General features: G+C 37.9%; 1 protein-coding gene across 1 annotated transcript in view; it reads left to right on the top strand.

Moving 5' to 3' along the window:
* The first annotated feature begins 17,217 nt into the window (after positions 1-17,217).
* TXLNB (taxilin beta) overlaps positions 17,218-27,934 on the top strand; it is a 71,007-nt gene continuing 60,290 nt past the window's right edge. Inside the window, exon 1 of the mRNA XM_036769328.1 lies at positions 17,218-17,383. The gene's annotated coding sequence lies outside the window, so the exon portion shown is untranslated. The remainder of the gene's footprint in view (positions 17,384-27,934) is intronic.

Consider the following 27,934-nt stretch of genomic DNA (forward strand, 5'->3'; position numbering starts at 1 on the left):
GTTCCAAATTATCTCCCTTCTTCCCTCCCCACCCACCCTCCCTAAGAAGGCAAGCAATTCACCATAGGCCACACGTGTATCATTATGTAAAACCCTTCCACAATGCTCATGTTGTGAAAGACTAGCTATATGTTGCTCCCTCCTATCCTATCCTGCTTTGTTCAATTTTCTCCCTTGACCCTGTCCCTTTTCAAAAGTGTTTGTTTTTGATTACCTCCTCCACTTATCTGCCCTCCCTCCTATTGTCCCTCCTTTTTTTAATCTCTTTTCTCCTTCTTTCCTGTGGGGTAAGATACCCAGTAGAGTGTGTATGTTATTCTCTCCTCAGGTCAAATCCAATGAGAGCAAGATTCACTCATTCCCCCTCACCTGCCCCCTCTTCCCTTACTACAGAACTGCTCTTTCTTGCCACTTTTATGCAAGATAATTTACCCCATTCTATCTCTCTCTTTGTCCCTCTCTCAATATATTCCTCTCTCATCCCTTAATTTTATTTTTTTTAGATATCATCCCTTCATATTCAACTCACCCTGTGCCCTCTGTCTATACATATGTGTGTGTGTGTGTGTGTGCGCGTGTGTGTGTGTGTATTCCCTTCAGCTACCCTAATACTGAGGTCTCATGAATTATACATACCATCTTTCCATGTAGGAATGTAAACAAAACAGTTCAACTTTAGTAAGTCCCTTGTGATTTCTCTTTCTTGTTTACCTTTTCATGCTTCTCTTGATTCTTGTGTTTGAAAGTCAAATCTTCTATTCAGCTCTGGTCTTTTCACTGAGAAACCTTGAAAGTCCTCTGTTTTATTGAAAATCCATATTTTGCCTTGCAGCATGATACTCAGTTTTGCCGGGTAGGTGATTCTTGGTTTTAATCCTAGCTCCATTGACCTCTGGAATATCATATTTCAAGCCCTTCGATTCCTTAATGTAGAAGCTGTTAGATCTTGTGTTATCCTGACTGTGTTTCCACAATATTCAAATTGTTTCTTTCTGGCTGCTTGCAGTATTTTCTCCTTGGTCTGGGAGCTCTGGAATATGGTGACAATATTCCTAGGAGTTTTCTTTTTGGGATCCTTTTCAGGAGGTGATCGGTAGATTCTTTCAATTTCTATTTTACCCTCTGGCTCTAGAATATCAGGGCAGTTCTCCTTGATCATTTCTTGAAAGATGATATTTAGGCTCTTTTTTTGGTCATGGCTTTCAGGTAGTCCAATAATTTTTAAATGATCTCTCCTGGATCTATTTTCCAGGTCAGTGGTTTTTCCAATGAGATATTTCACATTGTCTTCCATTTTTTCATTCCTTTGGTTCTGTTTTATAATATCTTGATTTCTCATCAAGTCACTAGCTTCCACTTGCTCCAATCTATTTTTTAAGGTAGTATTTTCTTGAGTGATCTTTTGGACCTCCTCTTCTAGTTGGCTAATTCTGCCTTTCAAAGCATTCTTCTCCTCATTGGCTTTTTGGAGCTCTTTTGCCATTTAAGTTAGTCTATTTTTTAAGGTGTAATTTTCTTCAGGATTTTTTTGGGTTTCCTTTAGCAAGTCATTGACCTGTTTTTCGTGGTTTCCTCACATCACTCTCATTTTTCTTCCCAATTTTTCCTCTACTTCTCTAACTTGCTTTTCCAAATCCTTTTTGAACTCTTCCATGGCCTGAGACCAATTCATATTTTTCTTGGAGGCTTTTGATGTAGGCCCTTTGACTTTGTTGACTTCTTCTGGCCATGCGTTTTGGTCTTCTTTGTCACCAAAGAAAGATTCCAAAGTCTGAGTCTGAATCTGAGTCCATTTTCGCTGCCTGGCCATGTTCCCAGCCAACTTACTTGACCCTTGAGTTTTTTGTCGGGGTATGACTGCTTGTAGAGTATAGAGTACTTTGTCCCAAGCTTGAGGGGCTGCGCTGTTGTTTTCAGAGCTATGTCTACACAGCAAGCTCTGCCAAGCCAGTGCTACTCCTCCCCCAAGAACTGCCAACCCAGACTGGACTCAGATCTAAGCTGGCTCTGCGCTCTGCACTCCTGCTCTGATCCACCACTTAATTCCTCCCACCAGATGGGCCTGGGGCAAGAAGCAACTGCAGCTGTAGCTCTGTAAGCTGCCTCAGAGCTTCATCACCTCCACTGCCCCCAGGGCGGTGGCCAAATGAACTCCTTTCACTCTGTCCCCTGCAGTTTTTCCCACTAACCTTCTCTGTTGTCTTTGGTGTTTGTGGGTTGAGAAGTCTGGCAACTGCCACAGCTCACTGATTCAGGGCACTAGGGCCTATTCCCCTAGGCTCCTGGTCTGGTTGGTCAAAGTGCAGCCCATGCTGGGCTCTGCTCCCCTCTGCTCCCAGCTCCATGCGATAGACCTTACCCAACGACCATCCAGGCTGTCCTGGGCTGGAGCCCTGCTTCCCTCTGCTATTTCATGGGTTCTGCAGTTCTAGAATTTGTTCAGAGCCATTTTTATAGGTGTTAGGAGGGACTGGGGGGAGCTCACGCAAGTCACTGCTTTCCAGTCACCATCTTGATTCCGCTTCACGAACTGTTCAGTCCTACACTAACTGTTGCTGCTATTCATAGGTGATGACCTTGAATGTTATACCTATTTATTCTTACTAAGTGTATATGTTTAGGAAAAACAATTTTTCCCTAATTTTTTTTGCTTCACTGATTCAGTCTCTCCAGATAATCCAGATAATCTTATATTGAGGTCCAATGTGTACTTGGAATAAGACAAATATAAGAGAATGTTATTGTACCCTAAGAAACAATGAATACGAAGAGCTCAGAGAAATGTGGGAAGATTTTTTTAAATAAATACAGACAAAACAATACAAATGGTGTTTACAGCAATGTAAATAAGAACAATGCAAAAAGGCAACAACTCAAAATAAGAGTAATACTGATCACTAAGTTCAGATGACTATAGAAGCTAAAGATGACAGATACAGATAGACACAGCTGCTATACTTGTCAGTGTTGCTTGAACTTTTTTTAGTATAGAGGAGGGTTATAGGAAAGTGGGAGGATATGTAGAGAAATGATTGTGATAGAAAAACATAAAGATCTTGATCAACATTATGTTGGTGTTTTTAAAAAGAATTCTCAAAATAGTCAATGTGGCATGATTTTATGCAGTCTTACATGTACAGGTAAAAATCACAATTATCCCCAAACGCAAAGTTTTTCATATCCAACAAACATTTCACAAAGTCTATTAAAGATTACTGCTTGCTTAGTACTCAACAAGTGCCTGACTCAGTGCTAGAATAACCTTCTTCAACCCACAATGGAAATGAAAAAGGCTAAGAAAATGCACTTCTTTGTCTCAGTTGGAAATCTGATCCATACAGAGCATCCCAGACAACATGGATCTCTCCCCACAGAGATTTTAGACCTACACTTCACTAGGCATCACTCCCTTACTCTTAGATGAGAAGTCAAATGTCCTGCATGAAAATGCTTTCATGGTTCCCTCAGCACCTAAGGCCATCCAAAGGGATATGTCTTTATAAACCCAGCACTCCAAAATTTCTCTAGCTTTCATCATATTTCATCATAGACATACACACTCTCTCTCTCTCTCTCTCTTTATATATATATAAATATACATACATACACATACATATGTATGATAGACAATAGACCTTTAGAGGTCCAGGCAAATTTCCTCCCCTTATTCAAAAGGGTACCTCAAATTCCCCTAACAGATTCCTGCCACAGAAAGGGCAATCCAAGTGGAACTGCAAACTCACTTGACATGCCAAGTAAACTGTTAAAAAAAATAGCAAAGAAAGTCAAATACTTGGGTATTAGCAAATATTTGGGTAAGCAAAACTTACTCTATGAAGTTGCAGGGCATATTGTTCTCATAATAAAGCAAACAGTCTAGATCTGTTTGACTGCAAAAAGAGAAAAAAGATGAATATCAGCTGTTCTTCACACCTTCATTTTCTTTAGTACCATTTCCACTTCATCTTACAGCATATTAGGGACTGAAATGTTAGAGTCCAAATGTAAGCACTATATAGCCACTGACGAAGAAAATAATTTGCTACAGAAATTTTGGGAAAGCGTTTCCATTTTTCATTTGCTGTCCCACTTTCTGTTTCATTGTTCATCTTCAAATGATCTAATTAGGTTTCATGCCTTGCTTTCTGTAAATTATTTTTTTCTTTCCTTCCTCTACTCACTTTAAAAAAAATGAAGAATCTCTTCATAATCTTCCATCATCTTTATCTGTAAAGTCTTGAAAATGAATCTATATTTTAACCCAATGTTGTACTTGGCAACCATGTCTATCAGCTTGAGAGATAAAGCGTTTGATGTCTGAGGGAGTTCCTAGGCATTTCTGTCCTTTTTTGTGGTGATTGCTTTACATCAGTTAAACTCTATAAAAAGAGGCAATCTTCTCTGTTGATTATCTTCTCCTTTATGTATTCCATATCCTTCACCATCAGTAACTTATTTAAATAGATCAGACTTTAGTTGTTTTAATTGCATGTTATATTTTATCTTTGTAACTTCTAATATGATATTGACTTTAATATTTTCTTTAATAAAGAACTGATCTGACTGTACATCTTCAGCAGTGACTCCCACATTGGTAATACAACTAAAGTCCCTTTAAATTTCAACCAAACTGAACTATTTGGCCTAGGGGCATCTCAATGAAGAAATTTTCTTTACCAATGCACATAGGCAGAGAGAATTTCTACAATTCATTGAGAGTTCCTATTACCAATGAAATATGTAGAGTATGTGCACATTGTTGTTGTTTAGTCATTTTCATGATTTTTCAGACTCTTCATGACCCCTTTTGGGGTCTTCTTGGTAGAGAGACTGGAGTGGTTTGCTATTTCCTTCTCCAGCTCATTTTACAAATGAGGAAACTGAGGCAAATAATGACTTGCTCAGGTTCTGACAGCTAGTAAGTGTCAGAGGTCAGATTTGAACTCAGGAAGAAGAATCTTCCTGAATCCAAGCCCTGCACTCTATTCACTGCTCCACAAGGATATATGCACATAGATGTGTCTACATGCAGTTCAAAGGGAAGTGTGAGTAGATATCTCTGGAATCTCAGTCACCAGTCTCCAAGGAAGACTTTGATTATTGTCTGGAAAGCAGTAAGAGATTAAGGTCTTGAGGTTGTCTCACTCTGCTCTCTTTGGAGAAGTTATAAGAGACTAAAATACGTTTTTCTGCCTCCTAAATATTACTAGTCTAGGGGAAATTGTTTTAGATTCAAGTCACTTTCCCCATTGCTATCCTTTACTGTGGAAGGAGTAACCAAAGTTATATCCAAAGAATTGACTACCTTACTACTATGCTAGTTAAGCAAAGGCCATCATGATGGTAAATAGAGAATAAACTCATTGATCCAAGCTAATAGCAAATAGAAATTAGAAAAGTTATAGAGATTAGACAATACAAAGTGAATGAGTTCCACCACTGGGAGTAAGATAGTTCAAGTGACCAAAAGAAAGAGAGAGTTCCTGAAATCACCCAAGGGGAAGTTCCCTGAAATCTCAAGTAAGTCAGCTAGACAACAAAGGATGTGTTTAAGACAGCAGCTTCTACATGTCTGTTTCTTCCCAAAGTCTTTCTATCCCTACAGGGCCTCTGTCTGAAGAAAGCCTGGAACCACAAGTATCCTCTCCAGGAGAGAGGAAGACAGTAAAGAAAAAAATCTCTCCTCTCCCAAAGTCTGACACTAACTCCATCCTTTACACAGGCACTGAATGTCAAGTAAGCCTTTTATCCACCAATTCAGAAAACATGCCAACCCCGAATTCTAGGTGGTTTTTTCCCCCTAAATCTAGATCTAGACATACAGTCACACTCACATATATGATATATATATATATATATAATGTACGATGTGTTATATATACATGCATATATGGATATGAAGCTATAATTTTATTGCTATAGGGAACTATCAATAATGAAGTCCCTCTGCTAATATGCACTGGTATCCATATATCAACCAATTTTATATGTGCATATACACATATGAATATATGTGTGTGTGAGTATGCTGTTCCATCATGGCTGGCTCTTCATGGGGTTTTCTCAGCAAAGATATTGTAGTGGGTTGCTATTTCCTTCTCCAGCTCATTTTACAACTTGAGCAAACAGGGTTAAGTAACTGCCCAGGGCCACACAGCTAGTGCCTGAGGCTGTATTTGAACTCAGGTCTTCCTGACTCCAAGTCTAGTACTCTATCCACTGCACCACCTAGCTGCCCTGTATGTGTAGATAGACAAACAGAGATATAGACAGAATATACACACAAAGATATATACACACATATATATTATTTATATGTACATATATCTGTATTGTATATGTGTGTATATGTATACATATAAATCAATATATGTACATACATATATATGTGTGTGTGTGTATATCCAGACATGTGATCCCATTGGTGAAAGAACTCCTGATAGAGATTAAATTAATATTTATTAAGTAACAGTATATGATTAACTTACAATAGGGTATTTAGCTGGCACTGAGACATTGGTAGTTCCAAATTATATATCCTTTACAGTAATTTAATGCATGCTTAATGAGGTTTTACTGTAGTTGTTCTATTAAACATTTAATTTTGGGATTTTTCCTCTGAATATAATGCATGTGTCATTCATTTTTCTCAGTCACTTCTGAGATCCGTTTCTTATTTATTAAAATCTAATTCCTCATAGCCTGAACTCTCTCAATAAATTTTCTCTCTCTACAGTTTTTCCCCCTGTTGCTGGTCTCCAGATATAGTGGCTTGCCTTCAGTGTTACAAGGAGTTATATGGAATAGAAACAGAGTCCATATAAATTTTATTCATCTCAATACAAGTTCTTTTTCCTCTCTCAGTTATTTTGTTCTCTTGCAGAGTCTCAAATTCCCTTGTCTGGAATATCCATCTTTTGCCCTTCACATTTTTAGTAACATAAGCTATTTAAACAGAATCTCAAGCTCTCACTTTTCTCTGGGGATGTGACAAATATTCTATTTGTATGAGCTTTGTATCCAAATACTCACTTCTCCATTATTTCATTCATCTGAGTCTTGCTCTGTGGGAAAAATGTGAATAACAAATAATTATACACAATGCAGGCCTCATCCTGAGAATGCAAAGATAGTGAATTTTATGAGGTAATTTACTTTTTCTTCCAGCATTCACAGATATAGAGAACAATAACATTTTCTTCAGAATAACAAATTTGCAATCCCCCAAAAGAAAAATCATGTGTTATTCCAAGTATAAGTTAACCTCCAATTTGGGATCTCATTTTCTGAAAAGAACTTATGAACTGATTCCAAACCAAGCATTCAGTTAAGTGACAAGCTTGCTATTCTGGTAGTTAGAAAACCTGTATTCTTGCCTTCACTCTGTAATTAACTGGTTTGATGTCAGACAAGTGACTTGAATCATTTTTAATTCAGCTCCCCAGTCTGAAAAACAGTCAGGCTTTCTCATAGGAATCTTATAGGGATGAAAATATATGAGATACTTTGGAGTACTTGGGGAAATTGGATTTAAGTAAACTAGCATTATTATTTCTTAAAACTCTACGCAATGCTTCGTGGTGGTGTGAAAGGAACTGCAAATTCTTAGAATGACAGATTTTAGAGTTTGAAAAGACTTCAAAGAACATCTAATCAAATCCCCATTTTACAGAAGAACAAACTGAGCCCCAGAAGGATGGAATGACCATCTCAAGGTGCAAAGGTAGTAAGTGGCACATCTAAAATTTGAACCTAGGTTCTCAGTTTTTGTAGTATAATAACATTGGTGAAAACAATTTTGCTAATATTTCAAAAGGGATATTGGTCTATAGTATTTTTTTCTCTGCTTTGTCTCTCCCTGGTTTAGGTATCAAGAACATATTTGTATCATAGAGAGAAATCAGAAGGTTCCCAGTAAATGTTGGTTCTCTGAAAGTTGGATAAAATTTACTTGTAAACCCATCTGGTCCAGGAATTTTTTTCCTCTGGAATTTCATTTATTGCTTATTCAATTGCTTTTCCTGATAATGAGTTAATCTTTTATTTTTTTGTGAATCTAGCTATTTTATGCTTTTATAAGTATTCATTCCTCAAGATATTTTTGTTAGCATATAACTGGACAAAATAGTTTGATAACTTCCTTTATTTCCTTGTCAGTTATTGTGAATTATTCATTTTCCTATTTGATATGAATAATTTGGTTGTCTTCTCTTTTTAAAAATCAAATTATCTCCCCATTTATCTGTTTTATTGTTGTTTTCTTAATTACAAGATTGATTAACATGCCGGAGTTGTCTGCTTTTTAAATGATGGGCTTTCATCACTCATTGTCTTTGTACTCTTCTTCGATATCATCCTCTCACAACATCATCATTTTGTTAATACTCATCTCATTCTTGGCCCCCAGACTGTCCACATCAATATATTCTGACTGCTTCTACCCTGCACCTCTATCTTTACAGATGATTCTACCATCCAGGCAAGTTCCACCAATATACCAAGTGACATTTCAACATCAACTCTGGAGTAGCATTCAACATGGCAGCACCCACATACCTATTTTCTTCACTTTATTCAGGCTGACAATGATTTTTTTCAGGTCACATTTTTTTTTGCTACAGTTCATTGATCTGTTACCCAGTTGTATGAAAGGAAAGATTTCCAACCGGCAAGTTACAACTTTTCTTAAGTGGTTTCTCCTGGACCACTGCTTTCATCCAGGAAGTATGGGTCACAGTACTGGCTGAGTTCCACCCAGACTACTAGTTAGTCACTCTGCATTTGGGGGCAGCTGAAGCTAGGGTAGTCACTTAGTGAACACGAGTAGAGTCAGGTGCAATCAAATCAAATTAAATACACTGATTGAGTTAATATGCATGATGATCCTCTATTACCTGTGAAATGTAGAAAGAAGAGTACCACTCACATGACATATAAAAATCAAAGCTAATAGGTCAAAGATCTGGTGGAGCTCACTAAGACCAGCTCTAGAGAGTCCATTGTCAAATTTTCAGTGTGAGCATTTACACCTTAGAAATCAGCAATCATTACAAAGCAGGACTTGATTTATTATCTTGTTTATTGTTCAGACTTAAGAAAGTGCTAATAATGAAGATTAAATTTAAAAGTTTTCATGCATTCTTCCCCCACACACATACAACACCCCAGTTGTTAAACATTTACTGGCACACCCATCTGTTGCTCAATAAACTTTGCTGGAGTTTAGTCCAAGTGCAATAGAAGGCTCATAGAATGACGTCATCACTGGAATGAAAACCTGGTTACTGAAGGCTAATAATAATAATAATAATCAGCATTGACAGATTGCTTTTAGTTTTGCAAAGTCTTTTACATCCATTATCTCTGAGCCTCCTAATACCGTTGTGGTAAGTCCAGAATTCACTCTCCCTCCCCTCCCCCCACCTCCACTCACTGCTTGGAATCAAAGAACAGAGAAAGAGAGAAGAGTGGATTTGGGAAATGAATAGGAGTTAGAAATTAAAATGTGGAATTGGGATCCCTGAACCCCAGCTTGAAATTTAGGAATGGCTTTTGACCAAGAGTAGAATACACATAATACACATAGTAAAACATATTAGCCGACAGACTTGCAAATATTATCAAGAGGGCTTTAAATTTGAAGATGAAGGGAGAATTTATAACAGCTCATTTGCAGATTCCAGAGAGCAACACAGCTCTCATACTGGGAATTTTCCTAATTAAAATAAATTTCTATTACAACAAAGCATTCAAGAAGGACTTTCCCACCTTTGCAACAATGCCAGGTGTCATCCTAGCATGCTTGATTTTGGCAGCCAGGATCCTGGGACCCCTGACACAAATAGATCCCTAGAGCAGGGGAATGGCTCACAGGGAGTATTTTCAAGAAGGCAGCACCCTGACCTCAACACTTCTAGTCATCACAGCCTTTGTCTTGGTACAAATATACCAACTCCCAGGCAGCAAGTAGCACTTCAAGGGTATAATCAACACAATTCAATTCAAATTAATAAGCACTGAAGTATCTCCTCTGACAAAGGCACTCTCTCAGGCACTAAAGATACAAAGACAAAAATGGAACAATTTTTGCCTTCAAGATACTTAACATTAACAAATTCCTTTATGTTTCTCTGATGAAGCACCTTCACCTCTAAAGGGAAGACAAATTGGGGCATATATATAAATGCTGCATATGAAGGACACACACCCAGTGTTTCTGACTTGAGCTGGTTTTTCCCTCACTCTCTCCACACCTTCAAACTACTAGACACACACAGACAGCATGGCCAGTCTCTTAAAATGTTCATTTCAAGTTAAATGCTCAAATGCTTGGACTAAGTACAATACTGTCTGTAAGTATTCATGCAATCATTCTATATCTCATCCCATCTGGAAACTTGTTTCACTTCATCTTTTTGAGGGTTCTGCTGCTCTAGAATTTTTTAGAGTCATTTTTTAAAGGTATTTGGAGGGGTTTGGGAAAGAGCTCAGGTGAATCCCTGTCTTCACTCTGCCATCTTGGCTCCACCTCCTCTCCCATTACCTCATCTTATCTGTATTGGGAAGCTTCAGCATGGTGGAATCATTCCAGAGGAATCTCTAATGCACAGTGATTATAAACCCCCACTGGTCATTTGACAAGAAATATAAATCTCTGGACACGCAGTCAAAGCCTTTTGAGCTTGTTAGGGTATAGAAGGACCTGCATTTCACTCACATGGCCTATGTTACAGCTTTGGAAGTAGAAATTAGGAGATGCTCATCTCTACAGCAACCAGAAAATCATTAGTTTTAACAGTCAGCCTGAAATTCTCTTGGGCAAGTGGCTAACATGATGCTTTGAGAATAGAAATGTCTTCATACCTTAGCCATGGGGAATTCAAATAAATGTAAAAATAGTTGTTAGCTTCCATACTTACATGCAATGAATTTTCCCAGCAGGGGATGTCACCTGCCACACTACTGGAGTAGTCAGGTACAGTGGTAGATAGAAAAAAAAACATTTTCCATCCAGGTAGAGTAAAAAAAAAAACTAAAAAACAAAAAACCCTGCCAGCACATCACAAAGCTGTCCTGTATCTCTCTGAGATACTGTAACAGTTATTCCAAGACCTTTCATAATAATGGAAAATCAATCACAACTTCATCGAAACAGATTTTATCCTTGACATGTCTCTCACTGCTAAGATGAACTCTTAGGAACTCATGATAATAAAACCTAATCAATTCAGACTCCATTAATTGGAAATTTGGAATCATTAAGAGGAGCTAAGGTTTACCTTTGTGGAAAACAAAGTACTTTCAAGGACTTGCAAAGAACCATATAATTTAAATTTATTACTCATTCTTACTACTTTAATGATAAGGAAAGTCTATCAAGAATTTTTACTAGGCCATCTAATCCTAGGTATGTTTCTATACTTTTTATCCTTTTTTGAATATTCAAGAATTCACATTTTAATTCAAGAAAAATATTGCATTTACCATTATATCTCTCAGCTTTGCACATAGTAGGTATTAAGTAAGTTTTCACTTAGTTAAATGTGGCTTAACTTTCACTAATCCGGATTGACTATCCCCACCTCCTGCCCCCAAGTACAAATTAGTGATGTTTTGCTATATTTTCCAGATACCTAGACTAATGAAAAGCCACGTCAATTTGATTACAACCCTACCTTGTCCACAGGAATCGAATGAAGCTACAATCCCTTGGTGAACATGAAGACAATGTTGACTCAAGTTCACCCTATTCTAATCATGCTCCTCCTCTTCCCCCTACTCTGGAGTATTCCAATACACTTGTAATAGCACAAAAACTTGGCTTTGAGTCTAGAAACTAAATTCCAAGAGAGCACAGTTTCAAAATCTGTTTCTATAAGTCCCATTCATTTCCCCTTTCTGTCTAGCTTTTCATACTTAACATCATTAACTGCTTGGTGTTAATTAAGGTGAGCTATGAACCCTTCACTTAGATTTAACCATAGAATCCTCAAGTTGGAAGCAACCTCACAGGTCAGATCCAATATTCCTTTTAAAATAAATAGAAACCTTTTTCTATGGTATATCTAACACAAAATCATCCAGATTTGGCTTGAAGAACTTCAGTGACGGGGATCTCACTACTTTGCCAAAGGTTTTACCATAATGCTTTCACCTGTAGAGTTTCTGCCCTAGGGTATGTCTCTCCTTATTTGCAACTGTCTCATCTGACAGATATATACTGAGAGTATCCCAAGTTCTGGAGCCATGATTAAAACAACTCTGCTATTATTCCTGATAGGGATATCTCAATTTACCCTCCTATGGCCTACTGACCATTTCTATAACAACCCTGACCAAAGTTCCCTTCCCTGACCATCTGTTCTGCCATGTGTTTTGTGTCTACCTCTGTTAAAATATAAGTTCCCTCAGGACAGGCACAGTCTTGTATCTGTATCCTTAGAGCTTAGCACAGTGCTAATCGGAGTGAGCACTTAATGAATACTTTCTCATTTATCCATTGTAAAGTACTTTGTTCCATTACAGGATCCTTCCAATTGTTAGACAGTCCTTTGAAATATTTGAAATATTACCTCAAAGATTTGTGTAGCCCTTAAGACTCTAGGAGTCCTTACTTGAACTCCCACTGATGAATCAGGTCTCCAGAGCAAGCCTCATGACTGTATCTCCCCCTCTGGGTTCCAGAGATATCCTTGAGGGATTGGAGAATTCTGTCTTTAACACTATCAGCTTGAGACCCCATTCTGGTGTGTTCACCAAGTATCCATCACCAATGATTGGCACCTTACATTCATTTAGCCAGCTAGTGTCAATTAGTTTTTTCAAAGGGATACTTACTAAGAAGACATATGAACAGATGTATAAACTGTTTCCCCAAAACTAAGGCTACACTCTCCCCTATGCCACCCCAGTCTATGGAGATAGCGGTCTCAGACTTAAGGTTTGCTATAAAAAATTAATTCCCCAACCTCACCCCACCCCAGTCCACTTTTAAATTCAGACTAGCTACTGAATGAATCCTTGTCTCACCTACTGCTAAACTTGGTGCTGCTAGGCTGAGTACCAAAGGTGGTTCTTTGGGGACCTTGCTTTTCGGTCTTGCATAGACTTTAGCTCCCAGACATCTGAAGACGCATCATTCTGACCTTTGTTTCCACTACTCCTTCACCTACAGTAGTAGAGATCAGCCACAGTAGAAACCAACCAACCACCACCACCACCAACCAAAAAAAAAGGCAAGATCAGGGCCATGAGCTACTAGGATATATTACTGTGACCCAGTGGGGAAATAAAGGTCTGAGACTTCTCTGTCTCCATTGATAACCTTCATCTGTTCTTGACTCTTCACTGGTTTATACCCAGGGAGGAATGAGGATGAAGCCTCACTGTAATCATCTAATAGGGTCTATTGAATTCATAGTCAATCAAAAAGGCTCCTCTTCACCACCAGGTAAGCAGACCTGAACCAGTTCAGAATATCTGGGCATGCTCCAAATCATTGAGCAAGGCCTTTCTATTACAAATTGTCATACCTTTCCATAAGCAGGCTTGTGGCCTTTTCCACGGGAGGATCATATCAGCTGAGTACAGTGTGCCTACTCACCAGACATCCTTTTCACTCAGAAAATTAGCTTCCTAACTCAGAAGGAAACCTGGTTCTTACAGAGCTTCTCATATTATTCCAAGGGGATTGAGGTCAATTGATAGTCAACCTCTCAACTTCAGGTGAGAAACCAAATTAATTTGGCTTGCTGTCTGCAAACCAGCTAAAGCTAAGGAAGAAGCTGTGGCACTTGGCTCTTTCCCTATTAAACTAAGCTCCCCTCCTCCTATTGTGTAGGTCTACACTCAGGGTGGGTTTAATGTCATCAAATTCTTCTGGGCCCCTACAACAATGCAGGGGTACTTACATTTTTCTCCAGGGATCCTTGAAATTCAAAGAACATTCTACTGGAAGTCCAGAAAAAGAAAATCTCGAGGTGCCCTTTCCCACATGGGGCACACCAAGATCACCTGAGTTACATTCCTCAGTAAGACAATCAAGTTAACTTCAAAAGAAAACAAACTCAGAAAAGCCCTCCAGGAGGTGTAGGGCTCCCCCACTCCAAAAAATGATTAAGTACTTAGGGTTGATTCCTCAGAGTTTAATAAAGCAAAAGCTTTATTTGGAAGCAAACCTTATCTGTTTAAAAGCATTAGAAAAACAAGACTATCAGCTGGGCTAATACATTTGCAAGATTATAAGATCATAAAGGTGATCATATTTTAGCAATCTCCTAACCTGATTTGGATTGCTAGCTAATTTAACAATAGCAATAGTTAATAACAAAGATTGGAAAAGTAATTTCAGACTTTCAGAAATATATTCTATGGAAATCCATGAATTGTATCTATACTAGTACACTTTACTTCTTCCTAGGCTCAGGAAGGGTGACCAGTTGTCACCAAAAGAGAAACAGAGAAAGGCTTAGAAAGAGTAGTCAATTGTGAAATAGTGGAAAGACGATTGAATTTGGCGTCAGACTACATGGGTTCAAATCCCCTCTCTTACTTACTTCCTGTGTGACTTTGGGTAAATCCCTCCCCATCTTCTGGAAAGTGGTAGGTTGGGCAAAACGGTATCTGAAGTCATTTTTTTACCTCTTAAATTCTATGATCCTGTTTTAAAATCTTTCTGTTGTAACAGTGTGTTCACATATTTGGCATGAGAGATTTATAAGTGTAATATCCAGTGTTAAATGTGATGAAAACCAAGTCAAGGTATTCATTCATTCAGCAATCATTTATTAAGTACCTACTATGTGCTAGATACTGTGCTAGATGCTAGGCATAAAAAAAAATATCTCCTTAAGGAGCTTACATTCTACTAGGGGAAAACAGCATGAATGCAAACATATAGGAAAAAAATATAGAAATATGTATTTTTATATATAGAAAAATATACAGTGCAATATATTGCATATATATTGAAAACATACAATGCAAAGTAATGCTGGTGAGGGGAGAACATTAATAACTGGGGAGATAAGGAAAGCCCTCCTGTACTAGGTGGTATTCAATCTCTGCTTTGAAGGAAGCTAGGGATTCAGGAGGCAACTAGGTGGCACAGTGGATGGAGTGTTAGGCTTGGAGTCAGGAAGACCTGAGTTCAAATACAGCCTCAGAGACTTAGTAACTGGGTGAGCCTGTTTGTCTCAGTTTCCTCATCTGTAAAATGAGCTGGAGAAGGAAATGGCAAGCAAGCCACTCCAGTATCATGGCCAAGAAAACCCCAAATGGGGTCATGAAGAATCACAAATGACTGAAGCAACTCAACAACAACAACAACAAAGGGAAGCTATGAGATAGAGGTGAGAAGGAAGCCCATTTCAGGCATAGGGAGAGCTCGTGCAAAGGCACAGAAATGGGAGATGGATTTTCATGTATAACATCGGTCTGGCTGGACATAGAGTGCGTGAGGAGAAGTGATAAGAAGTCGGTCATGAAAGATGGGCTGCAATCAGACTGAGAAAGGACTTTAAATGCCAAAGAGAGAGATTTGAATTTTATCCTAGAGACATATGCAGTCACCAAAGCTAATTGGGCAAGGAAGTGACATGGTCAGATCTGCACTTTAGGAATATCAATTATGCAGTGGTGTGGAGAATGGATTAGAGAGGTGTGTAATCCAAGACGAGCTCTACCAGCAATTATTGAACATTTTAACACTAAAGATCATCTAAAGTAAATGCACGTACATTTTTGCAAATGATATCATTTGGAGAAATGACAATTACTCAGGACCGTAGAGCACTTTAAGATAGTACAAACACTTTCCTCATAACAACCAGTTAGGTTAAGTATTATTGAGCTCACTTAACATTGGAGGAAACTGAGACTTCTAAAAGTTGTCTAAAGTCAGAACAAGTTCTAGGTTAGAGCTGGAGCCCAAATCCAGGTTTTCCAACTCCAAAAAGAATAGCATTTTTTTCCCATATGCTGTTCCTTTCCACATGCTACGATGACTAATTATTAATTATGTAAGCAATCCCTGAAAGTCTCACAATAGAAAGTCTATTCCAAGACTAATAAAAATGTTTCCATGCTTAGGGCACTACTGTATTTCCTATGTTATTCAGCACTGTGCTGTAACACAAAAATGATCCATTAGAAATTGACATCCTTTTATATGTTATTGCAGAATCATGAAGGAAAGCTGTAATGTCGGAATGCTGTGACACCTTAACATACTGTCAAAATATTAGCAATATCTTCAATCACCACTGCTACAGGTATTTTCTCTGAGGGCATATTAGGATACCAATAATAAGGGAAATAAGAAGTTACCAGGGGTGGGGAACCTGTGGCCTTGAGGCCACATAGGGCCCTCTAAGTCCTCAAGTGCAGCCCTTTGACTAAATCCAAACTTCACAGAACAAATCCCCTTAATAAAAGGATTTGTTCAGTAAAACTTGGACTCAGTCAAAAGGTCAAACCCAAGGACCTAGAAGGCTCCCCATCCCTGGGTTAGCCCATCATGGAGGAAATACACAATAGATAAAATTACAAACCAGGACAAGAAACTTTGCTATTCCATGTTTTTTTGTTTGTTTGCTTGCTTCCTTCCTCTGTTTTGGTGGTTTCAAGCCTTACAAGTAAACATCAATTACATCGTAAAGAAAGTGTTTCAATTCTTACATTTTTCAAGCCATATACATCCTCTGTCTTTTCCCCACCCATTTACTCCATAAGCAACCTGATACCACATACCCAGAAAGAAAATGACAAATTAATTAAACTAGCAGAAAACTACAAAGTAAAGGAAGAGCAATCATAAACCATACCGGAAACATACCAAGAACCGAGAAACCCCGAACACCCGAATGCAAAGCCCTCAAGGGTGAAAAAAATGAACTGAACCAAAATACAGCTACTCTAGCTCTCAGTATTTTTAGCCTTCAATGCAGTGGGGGAAAGGGTCTCTCTGGTTGTCTCCATTTTTCTTAGAAAGAAAAATAATAAAGTGGAAGAAACTGTTAAGCCCCAGAAGCTGCCAATTTTCTCTGAGCCACCACCCCCCCCCCGCCCCGCCCCAGGAGCTATCATACTTAAATTTTGCATAGTACTTATCCCTTGCTATGTATGTCATCCAGGCTTCAGTCCCTTAGTCCACCCCCACCCCCCTTCCTCATATCTTACTTCGTGTGTGTGTGTGTGTGTGTGTGTTTCTATGTGTCTCTCTCTTTCCCTCTCTCTCCAGCAGGAGCAAGGGTGAGTGTCCTGCTCTGGTTCCTGCCCTGCCCTGCTGTTGGTTTGTTTGGGGGGTTTTTATTTTGTTTTGCTTTTTAACTACCTGCTTCCTCTGGCTGTCTCTTCCTCTCTTTGCTTTGTACCTCGCCTACTGGTAAGTTCAACAAACACTTTTTCAAGCAACCTTAAAAGTTGTGAGGTTGAGGGTAGGGGGGGAGATGTGCATCGCCCAAACAGCTCAACTTCGAGATTGACAGTGAACTGCTGAAGCCCTTTCCATTGTTTTATTTGTGTTTAATAATATGCTCCTCAGTAAAGCACGGGGGGTGGGAGGAGGAGCCTTTAATCTTCTGCCAAAGTGGCAGTAAAAAATTTTCAGCCTGAAGAATGAAAAAAAAATTGTCAATATAATAAATAGAGTTTATACAAGAGAAAGATTTGTAATACTCCTTTTTTTGCCACCAGCAATTAATTAGAAGATCAATATTTGCTAAGAAAGGGACAATTAAAAAGGAACACAGACATTTTCCTAAACTAGGCTTCTTCCTGCCGTTGTCAGGCTACTTTTTAGGAAATGAGGATCCCTGAATGTTCAGTGATTCATTATTCCTATTTAAAAGCAAATATAATGTGAAAATCCAAAGGGCTTATAATAGATTTACTATATGGAATTAGAGTAATCTTTACACCTGAAAAGTACAGGGCAAATTCATATACAAGTTCCACTGGCTCAAACCCAGACCCTGTGTGCACAGGCTACTATTTATATTTATTATTTGTAGAGTCTGAGTAAATTTGGGTCTGATTTCAGCCAAAGAGGACTTCTTTAAAGTACACAGATATGTAGGCAAATATGTTACCTAATCATTTTTAATGTACATATTTGAACTTGTTAATTCTTCCCATTTGGAATTTAATTTTTAAAAAATAATGTTCTCCCTCCAAGGTTTTCAAGGATGAAGTGTTAACTAAATACCAAACCTCCTTTTAGAAGAGCTTAAAATAACTTCTGGCTGGACAGAGGGTGCCATGTGTCTTTCTGTTTGGTGGTGTGGGGAGAGGCTGAAGCTATATATAGACGGATGTGTGTACCCTACGGGGATCAAATTAAAAATGCCTGTGACTAAGAAGGTGAATTATAAATTATAAAATTATAAATTATAAAATTGATTGAGAGAAGCCTGGCTAGACAGAAATGGTGTAAAGAAAGGAGAATTTACTTTTTGTCAGTATTTAGCTGATGCTGGCAGGTTGCATTGTTAAACTCTGCCTCGGAGGGAGGAGGAGAGAGGGACCTGTCTAAACTGAAGAACATTTTCTGTTTCTTGTTAAAATCTTGGCATTGAATACACTGGTGAGAGGAAAGGTTAGAGATCCTGCATCTATCTCATACAGCACGTATACTTATATTATTCCACTCAACATATTATCATTAGCAAAACCTAAAATGGGGCCTCTTTTTGTAGGAGAGTAACCAATTTTATCGTTAAAGATAAATGGATCACTAGGTATTGATTGAACTGATGTCAACAGGAGCCTAAATGCTGGCTTAGGTTAAAGTTACTACAATTTAATGAAGTATTCGTAACAGGTGCCAATGCTATTTAGTCTGCAGTACTTGACAGGACACAGACCGAGAAAATCATACACTCCAAGGCTTACCAGGACTGATCTTTGCCCAGTGATTTGAATAATAATGAGTCAACATTTATATAAAACTTTATGAGTTATAAAGTTCTTTTACATCATTCAATCCCCATAGCAACTTTAGAAGGTCAGTACTTATTATTAATAATTATCATTATTATTGTAAAGATTATTTTAAGTTATTATTAATCCCTTTTTGCAAGTTCAGAAACCGAGACTCAGAGAGGTTAAATGACTTTCCTATGGTCACACAGTAAATATCAAAGGCAGAAAGCCAGGACTTGGGTCTTCTGTCAGGAATAGAACTTGAGTCACTTCTGACTGCAAATTCAGAGGTTTTTCCTTTAAACCACTGTGCTCTCAGGTTTCTAACTTTTGGATAGAACGTAAAACAACACATATCTTTGTTTCTAAAATCTAAATTGAGAATTCCAACTTGTTCCCAGAAGAGCATAATGGGTAATTCTCCTTGTTGTTTGTAGTAAAGCAAGTTCTTTAAAACAATATTTAATGACCCTGTTAGTATCATATCATCAATCACCTTACTTGGTATTCACTCAAATGCAACCATAGTAACATCAGTGTGGATATTCCTGCCAATGATGCAAATGACAAATCATCTATGCTGCTCATCTTACTTAATGCTTGACCGTGGTCTCCCCAAAGCTTGCTATTGGAGGAGTGTTCTCATTGTGCTAAAACAAAAACACCTTTACTTTCTCCTCATATCATAAGAATACCAGTGAAGCACACAAGGTGCCAGTTATCTCTTGATCTCGCCACATGACCAGCACATCTCTCTTCTTTCTATGCTACATTTTTGTCATCCTTTACTCTAGTTTTTCTTTTAAGCTCTTTATGTCCTGTGTGTTACAACCTGACACACACACATATGCATACATACATACATACATACCCATGTGTCTCTCCATTGTCTTTTGAGTGATACTCATTGTTAATTCTTCAGAGACCGTAGTGTCTATGGACTGCCACCATGTGACCTGGGTAGAACATTGGTATTGAAAAAATAGTGCGAAGTTTCTGGGGAAAGTTTTAGGGTACTTAATGGAGAATCACAGTTGTCTAAAGAAGATTCAGCCAATTCTCCTTCTCCTCTTTAATTTTAATCCCAACTTCTTGTTCATTTATTTTGTCTATCCAAGATATGTGTGTACATGTGTATGTATGTATATGTATGTATATATATGTATACACACACACACACACACATATATATACAAAGACAGAGACACTGGTGGATGAGTTCTATAATTTCTCCACCTATGTCATGCTCAAAAATTCAAATAGATGAGTGGTCTCATAAATTTGAAAATTCCCTCTAGTAATACAGATCTTGACCAAACCATGCCTTCCCAACCCGACTGTGACTCTTACCTGTATTCTCCCAAAAGTTCACCACAGGGGATCCATCCAATGTTTTGTGGGTCTTCTTCACTTCCTCCCAACATTTCAAGGTACCCATGGAATGCATTGGCTGTCCGCTTGTCATATCTCAATCTTGTTAAGTGACCAATCCATCTTCCTTTCCTGTCATACAATTCCTTTATGACTTTCTTCACTCCTATTCTTTTTCAGAGTTTCCTGTTGGTTATATATTGTAGCCTGCTCATAGTCACCATGTGTTTCTCCATTGCTCTCTATGCAAGTCACATCTTTAGCTCTTTGTAGGTAATGGTATTCCATGTCTTACTGCTATAGCCAGTAAAATGTTAGTACTGAAAAAATAAGGCTTTATTTTCATGCAAGGCTTGAAGTCAGTAAAAGAGCTCTATAGTTTCCAAAAGCAATTTAGCTTTCTCTCCTCCTCCACTTTGACATTCTGGGCCCAGATTGTCCATTCACACTCTCTATCCCAGATACAAATATATGTATAAAATATGTATGTATTTATGTATGTATGTGTATATACACACATGTATATATGTATATACTTACACATATATCTATATGTACATATATACACACATATAGCTATAGATACACACACTGTTGCATAAGCTCTATAAAGTATTCATCCAAATGCATGTTGAAATCTGTGCAATAAACTTTCTTCATTCACTTATCCTTTCCTGCACTGATGAATAGGCCAAATCTTTTGAGTGATTACAGATTTCTTCCAGGAGTCTCTACAATTTTATGGGACTTGATGATATTATCACAATGTCATCTGCAAAAAGGAGTATCTGGAAGACCATATCATCCACAGAGAATCTCTTTTCTCAGAGGTCTGTGCTTAGTCTCTGCCATCACAGGAGTGACTACCCATGGAGAACATATAGTTCCTTGTTTTATGCCTCAACTGATGTTTGTTATTGTTGTGGATGTGTTCTACCATAAAATATTTCTTATGGTAGTCTACTTGTTCTCTGTCTCATTAAGAATGCCCTTGCAGATGATTTTCACAAAGTTTTTATATAGATGGGAAAGTAACCACATAGGGCAGCTGCTGTTGATGTTCTCTTGTTCACCTTGGTGAGGGGTACGGCATTGATAAGTTTAGAAAATTTTCCCACTTACCTTTGGTACTTTCTCCTCCCTCAGATACTTTGTAACTCAAACATAGTCCCACAATTTTGCCCCCTCCAACAGAGATCTTCTCCTTGTACACTTGGTCTAACCTACCTGCTTTTTCTGTCTTTGTTCTTTTTAATGCCATTTTATAAGCATATCCAGGACTGTGACTTTACGGTACAGATGTGGTGGCTCTATTATCTTCAGTGATGAAAAAAGTTCCATACACAGTATACAAATCCTTGCAGATCTTTTCCATTTTTAAAAATATTTGTTGTCCTCCATCCAATTTCCTTTTTTGGGAGGATTTTGTTTAATTGTGTCTCCCATGAAGTTTCTTTAAATTGGTTTTACCCTTCACTGCTTCTTTCTATGTTATGAGATGATGCTGTTCTTACATGATGATGCATCATCTTACATTGTCCTGTTACATAAGATCTTACAAATAAATCTGTATTCTAAAAAGGTGTTACTTATGGCTGCCATTGATCAAGTTAAGTGTTTCTGACTAAGATGCTTTTTAGGCACTTTTGACCTTCTTGTTATAGCAATTGATTTATATTGATTAAACTTCTGTGTGAAATTGTTGTAATCTATCTATATCCTTTCAATCAATTAAACATTTATGAAATGCTTACTATGTGTCAGGTACTGTGCTAAGTGCTGGAGATATAAACAGAGGCAAAAGATGGTCTCTGACCTTAAGGAATTTATAATCTGATTTCTTCCAATCATACTCCATTTTCATGATCTTGATCAAATGGGTTGAAGTTTTTGTTGTTTTAATTGCATACAACATCTTTTTTCCTTTTTAAATTCTTTCTTCTACCTTTTGTTAATTTTACTCTTTGCTCTAACAAATAAGTGTTCTGACCATATACTGCCAGTTTCTTATGGAATGAATCCCATAGCCAAGCACAATGCATGTGCCAATGGTCTCTGCTGCTTGGGAGGCTGAATCTGGTGGATTGCTTGAGTTCAAGAGTTCTAAGCTGCTGTAGGGCTAAGCTAGTCAAGTGTCCTCACTAGGTCTGGCAACAATATGGTGAGCCCCAGGGAACAGAGGGCCACCAGACTTCCTAAGGAAGAGCAAATGGGCCCAGATCATAAAAGCATAACAGATTAAAGCTTCTGTGCCAACCAGGCCTGTGAATAGTTACTGCATTTTCAGCCTGAGGGAGGGATACCCAGTTTTAAAAAAAATGAACTCTGCAACAATGAGTCATTTCTTTCGGTTACAATATAGCAAATTTCATTTTTTGTGATATTATTCAGTATTCATCATGTCTAAGACATTCCAAAAATTTCCTTAAATGAAGTATTTTTGATAATAGTCATAAGATTCTGTGTAGCATAAAAATTTCTGGCTTCTCATATTTATTCCCACTACATATCTTGAAATATGTTTCTCATTCTCCTCACCTATTCTTACCTTTGCACTGAGGTCACTAAGCATTAAAGTTTGTCTGTTTGTTTGTTTGACTGGACCTGTGATTATATTGGTGTAGAGAACTCCCAAAGAGGAAGTTCCTATCAATGCAGGTCAGTACCCTCTTTGCAACTTATAGTCTTAGAGGATTACTGTATCAGTAAGAGTATAAGTGACTTGCCCAGGATCACAGATCTAGTATATACCAAAGGCAAATCTTCTAGTCTCTTAGACTGGCTAGCTATATACTATGTCACTTCCTCATCAAGGTATACATAGATTTAAGTCAGAGGGTCCTCATCAAATTGTTCATATAATTTCTCTACCTCTTCATCCTCTGCAACAGATGTTAGTACATAAGCTGCAATTATTTTCTTGATGGTCTTTTGGTAAAAATTTCTTCAATACAAGCTGACCAAATGTTTCCTGAAATTATGTTTCTTATCATCCTTAGTTCACAATAAAAGCAATTTAGTTAACTCCTTTATTTGGCTCTCTAAGGAGAAGCTGTGAGCCATCCTTCTATTGGCTGAAATTCCCTTTTTTCCTTTGGTTTCATTTATAGCAAGAATATCAGGATTGATATTAGTGTATGTTCACTTGGTCATTGGAAAAAGAGCTCACATTTAGTATATCAACAGCTAAGTTAAAGTTTATACAGTCTAAAACTGTGATTCTCAGTGCCCTCTGCCTTCTTTTCCACCACTCTACCACCCTCTCTGCAAAAGCAGAAGGGGACCACATAAGCCCGAGGCTCTTTTGTGTCTGTCTTTGTTTCATGGGTTGCCATGGTCAAAGAATGAATCACAAAGTGACCCTCTACCTCCTGTACCTCTCCATACCTAGCTTGGACAGTCCTCTGAAAGCAGGCTCTGTCCATTGCCAGGATTACACTTCAAGCCTTTCCGGCCTGGCTGAACTTGCCAGAGCTTGAGTTCTGCTGGCATAGACTTCAGAAACCAGGATCATTTCCACACCACAATGAGTCATTACAATAGGATTTGGGGAATACTGTTCAGGGTAGAATTGCATCTTTATTATCTAAGGATCAGTGCTGCAGCTATGATCCATATTGTAATTTGGCAAAAGACCCTTCTTACATATTAAGAGTCCTGCATTAAACCAAATTCCATGTTTTCTGTTAGATTCAGAGATTATCTGGTAACTTTATTATAGTATCTGGTAACTTTATTATAGTATTATAGTATAGAAATTGTGGTATAGTTGAAAGAGACCCAGATATGAAGTCAGAGGACTTGTGATAAAACCACAGCTCTGTTGTTTATTTACCTATGAGATGCTAAGTTAAGGTCACTTCATCCCAATGGAGATCATTTTCTTCATCTATAGAATGAAGGAGTTGGGCCAGATGATCTCCATGATTACCTCTGTCTCTAGATCCCAAGATAAACTGTGACCTGATGAGACATGTAGGCTATAGGAGTTCAGGATCAATTGGGCTGCCTTGGGAGGGAATGAAATCCTTGCCACTTGAAATCTTCAAGAAAAGTCTTGACCATGGGGTATACTATAGAGGTGACCCTTGTTCAGATATGAATTGGTCTGGTTGATCTTTGAAGTCAATCAGTCAACAAGCATTTATTAAGGGTGTAGTATATGCCAGGCACTGTGCTAATTGTTGGGGATAATAGAAAAGCAAAACAGCAGTTCCTTTTCTCAAGATGCTCATGTCTCATGGAGAAGATAACATGCAAACAGCCATGTACAACAAGCTATATGTATGATAAATTGGAGATCAACAGAGGAAATACACTAGCATTAAGAAGGATCTGGAAAGGCCTTTTGTAGAAGATCAGACTTTGGCTGAGACTTGGAGGAAGCAAGGAGACTAAGACTAAAAGGGAGAGAATTCTGCCAGTGAAAATGCGCAGTCAGGAGATGTAGGGTCTTGTTCAAGGAATGAGAAGGATGATGTCACTAGATAGCAGAATGCATGATGGGGTGGAAGGTATAAGAAGACTGGAAAGGGGTAAGGATACAGGTTAGGAATGCCCAACAGAGGATCACTGGGAGGTGATAAGGAGCCATTGTAGTTTATTGAATAGGCAGCTGACATGGTCAGTCTGGAACTTTAAGATGATCAGTTTGGCAGCTGAGTGGAGAATGGACTGGATTGAGTAAAGGGTATTCAATAATCCAGGAGTGAGGTGATGAGATTCTTTCCTAGGGTAGTGGCAGTATTAGAGGAGAAAGCAATATTACAAAGGTAGAATTGAAAGGACTTCAAAACAGATTGGACATGGGGAGGAAAGGAGAGAGACAAAGACAGAAAGAGAATGATATGAAAGTTTAGGAACACCTTGGTTTTGAGCCTGAGCGACTGGAATGATGGTTGTGGCTTCCATGGTAATAGGAAAGTTAGGGAGGGAAGGAGGGTTGAAGGGGAAAGGTGATGAGATTGGTTTTATACACATTGTATTTAAGACATCTATGGAGCATCCAGTTCAAGATGTCTAGCATGCAGTTGGTGACATTCAAGATGGAGGTTAGGAGACAGGTTAGGGCTGGATAAGTAGATCTTTGAATCATCAGCATAAAAATGATAATTAATTAACTCCATGATAGCTGATGAGATCCCTAAGTGAAATGGTATGTAGAGCCTAGAACAAGTCCCTTTCAATTCAGTAATTTGGGGATTATGTTATGTAGTGCAGCTAGCTCAAGTCTGATTATATTTTTAAAATTTTGCTACATAAGCCACTGAAAAGCTTTTTTTCTCACATTAGAGTGATGGACTTGGAGTCAACAAATCCTGAGCTCCAATCTTGCCCCAGACATTATGAGCTGTGCCAAATAATCTCTCTGAGTCTCAATTTCTTTATTTTGAAATGAGAGGGAGGAGTTGTTAAGCTTTAAGCCTTCTTCTAGCTTTAAATCTGTGATCCTATAATTATAAGCAGTCTTGAAATCTAAAAAAACTCTAAAAATCAAGATGGATCGTTGTCTCAATGTACCAAAACTAAAGTATTTAAACTAAAAAATTGAGTGAGTATTGCCTAGTTATGCCATGGAGTTTAACGTCTTCAATCATACAGTGCCTCCTTTCCTCCATCCTCCTTGCAATAAGGAAATCAAGAACCTTAGAAAGAGCTCAGAGTTCAAAGGGACATCATCAGCTCTCTAGTCCAACCTATATCTTAAAAAAGAATCCCTATTACAACATACCTGAAAAGTCATTATCTAGCCTTTCCTTGAAGGATCCCAATGTAGAGGAACCCACCATTTTCCAAGGCAATAAATTTCTCTTTGGGATAGCTTTAATTGTTAGGAATTTTTTCCCTGAGATCAAGCCTAAACTTGATCTTTACAACTTCCATCCATTGTTCTTAGCTCTGCTTTCTAGGTCCACACAGAACAGGTATAATTCCTCTTTCTCATGACAGCCTTTCCAATATTTGAAGATTGTCCAGTCATGTCCTTCTTGAGTCTCCTCTTCATTAGGCTAAATATCCCCAGTTTCCACAACCAGTCCTTTCAAGGAATGGACCTAAATCCCTTCACTATCCTGTTGCCCAGAATTAAACACAGTATTTCAGATGACCAAGGTAGAGGACTATGAGACCATCATTGGAAGTTATGCTTTTTTAAGGCTTTTTTTTGACTGCCATATCACGTATTGCCTCATATTGAGCTTGTAATACAGTAAAACAATTTATTGTTTTATCCAAATATTTTTGAAACTGCTAGTTTTCCATGCAAGGACACGTGGGAGCCAACTTGAACCAGCCCATATAAGTTAAGTGTTAAATTTTCAGTGTGAGCATTATATCTCAGAAATTGGCAAACATTACAAATCAGGACTTGATTTGTAGCTTTTGTTGATTGTCTGGAATTAAGGAAGTAATGGAGAAAATGTTATTAACTCAGATTAAATTTTAAAGTGTGTCATGAGTACTTTTTTTTCCACAGAGAGGTAGTTGTTAAACATTAAGCCATTGTTAAACATTGGGCTATAACCACGGCCACTCCCATTTTATACTTGTGAAATTGCTTTTCCTAGTCCAAATGTAAGATTTTACATTTATCTTCATTGCATTTTATCTTAATGGACTCATACCAGTGTTCTAGCCTGTCATGATCTTTTGACTCTGTCAACCAATATGTTAGCCATCCTTCCCAGATTTGTGTCATGTGCAAAGTTGTTAAACACGCCATCTATGCCTTTATCCAAGTCATTAAAAAAAATGTCAGACAGCACAGGATTAAAAACAGATCCCCAGATACACCACTAGAGACCCGCCATTTTGATACCAAACCGCTATTGACCACACTTCAACCAGTTCTGAATCTATATAATTTTATCATTGCATAGCCCACATCTCTCCATCGTCTCCACAAGAACAGTATACTATTAACATCAATCATATACTAAATAGTATTAGTAGTATATTATTATCAAGTGCTTTGCTAAAAGCTACATGAACTATATTAATAACAGTATTCTCATCTACCAGTTTAGTAGATGGTAGATGTTTTAAAAGATGTTTTAAAAAAAGAAAATAAGGTACATCTGGCATGGCCTATTCCTTTGTAAATATATATATATATATATTTATAATTTATATCTTTAGCTTTCATATTGCTAAGATTTCCCCCTATAGCTCTCCCTTCCCCCCAAAGCCATCCCTTAATAATAGAATTTTAAAAAAGAAAAAAACAAAAATATCAATCTATTGAAAAAATTTGACATTATATGCAATATTCCATACCTGTAGACTGCCTCCATCCCTCACCTCTGCAAAGGAATAGGGGAGAAGCCTCTAGGATCTCCTCTTACAACATTCATTTTCAACTATTTGTTGCTCTTTCCATTTACATTGTCATAAGAAATGTGTATATTGTTTCCTTGGCTTTACTTACTTCACTTTCCATCAGCTTATCTAAAGCTTTCCTTGCTTTTCTATATTCATCATATCATTCATTTCTCATAGCATAATAATATTCTGTTATTATGCAGGACAACTTGTTTAGTTCATCCATGATTGATGGGAATCTCCCTGTTGCTTCAACTAATTCTTTCATGGAATAGATTTTAATCTTTTCAGTATCCTGGTGCCTAGAAGCAAATACAGTATT

This window comes from Trichosurus vulpecula, chromosome 7 (assembly GCF_011100635.1).
Source record: "Trichosurus vulpecula isolate mTriVul1 chromosome 7, mTriVul1.pri, whole genome shotgun sequence".
In the NCBI taxonomy this organism is placed as follows: domain Eukaryota; kingdom Metazoa; phylum Chordata; class Mammalia; order Diprotodontia; family Phalangeridae; genus Trichosurus; species Trichosurus vulpecula.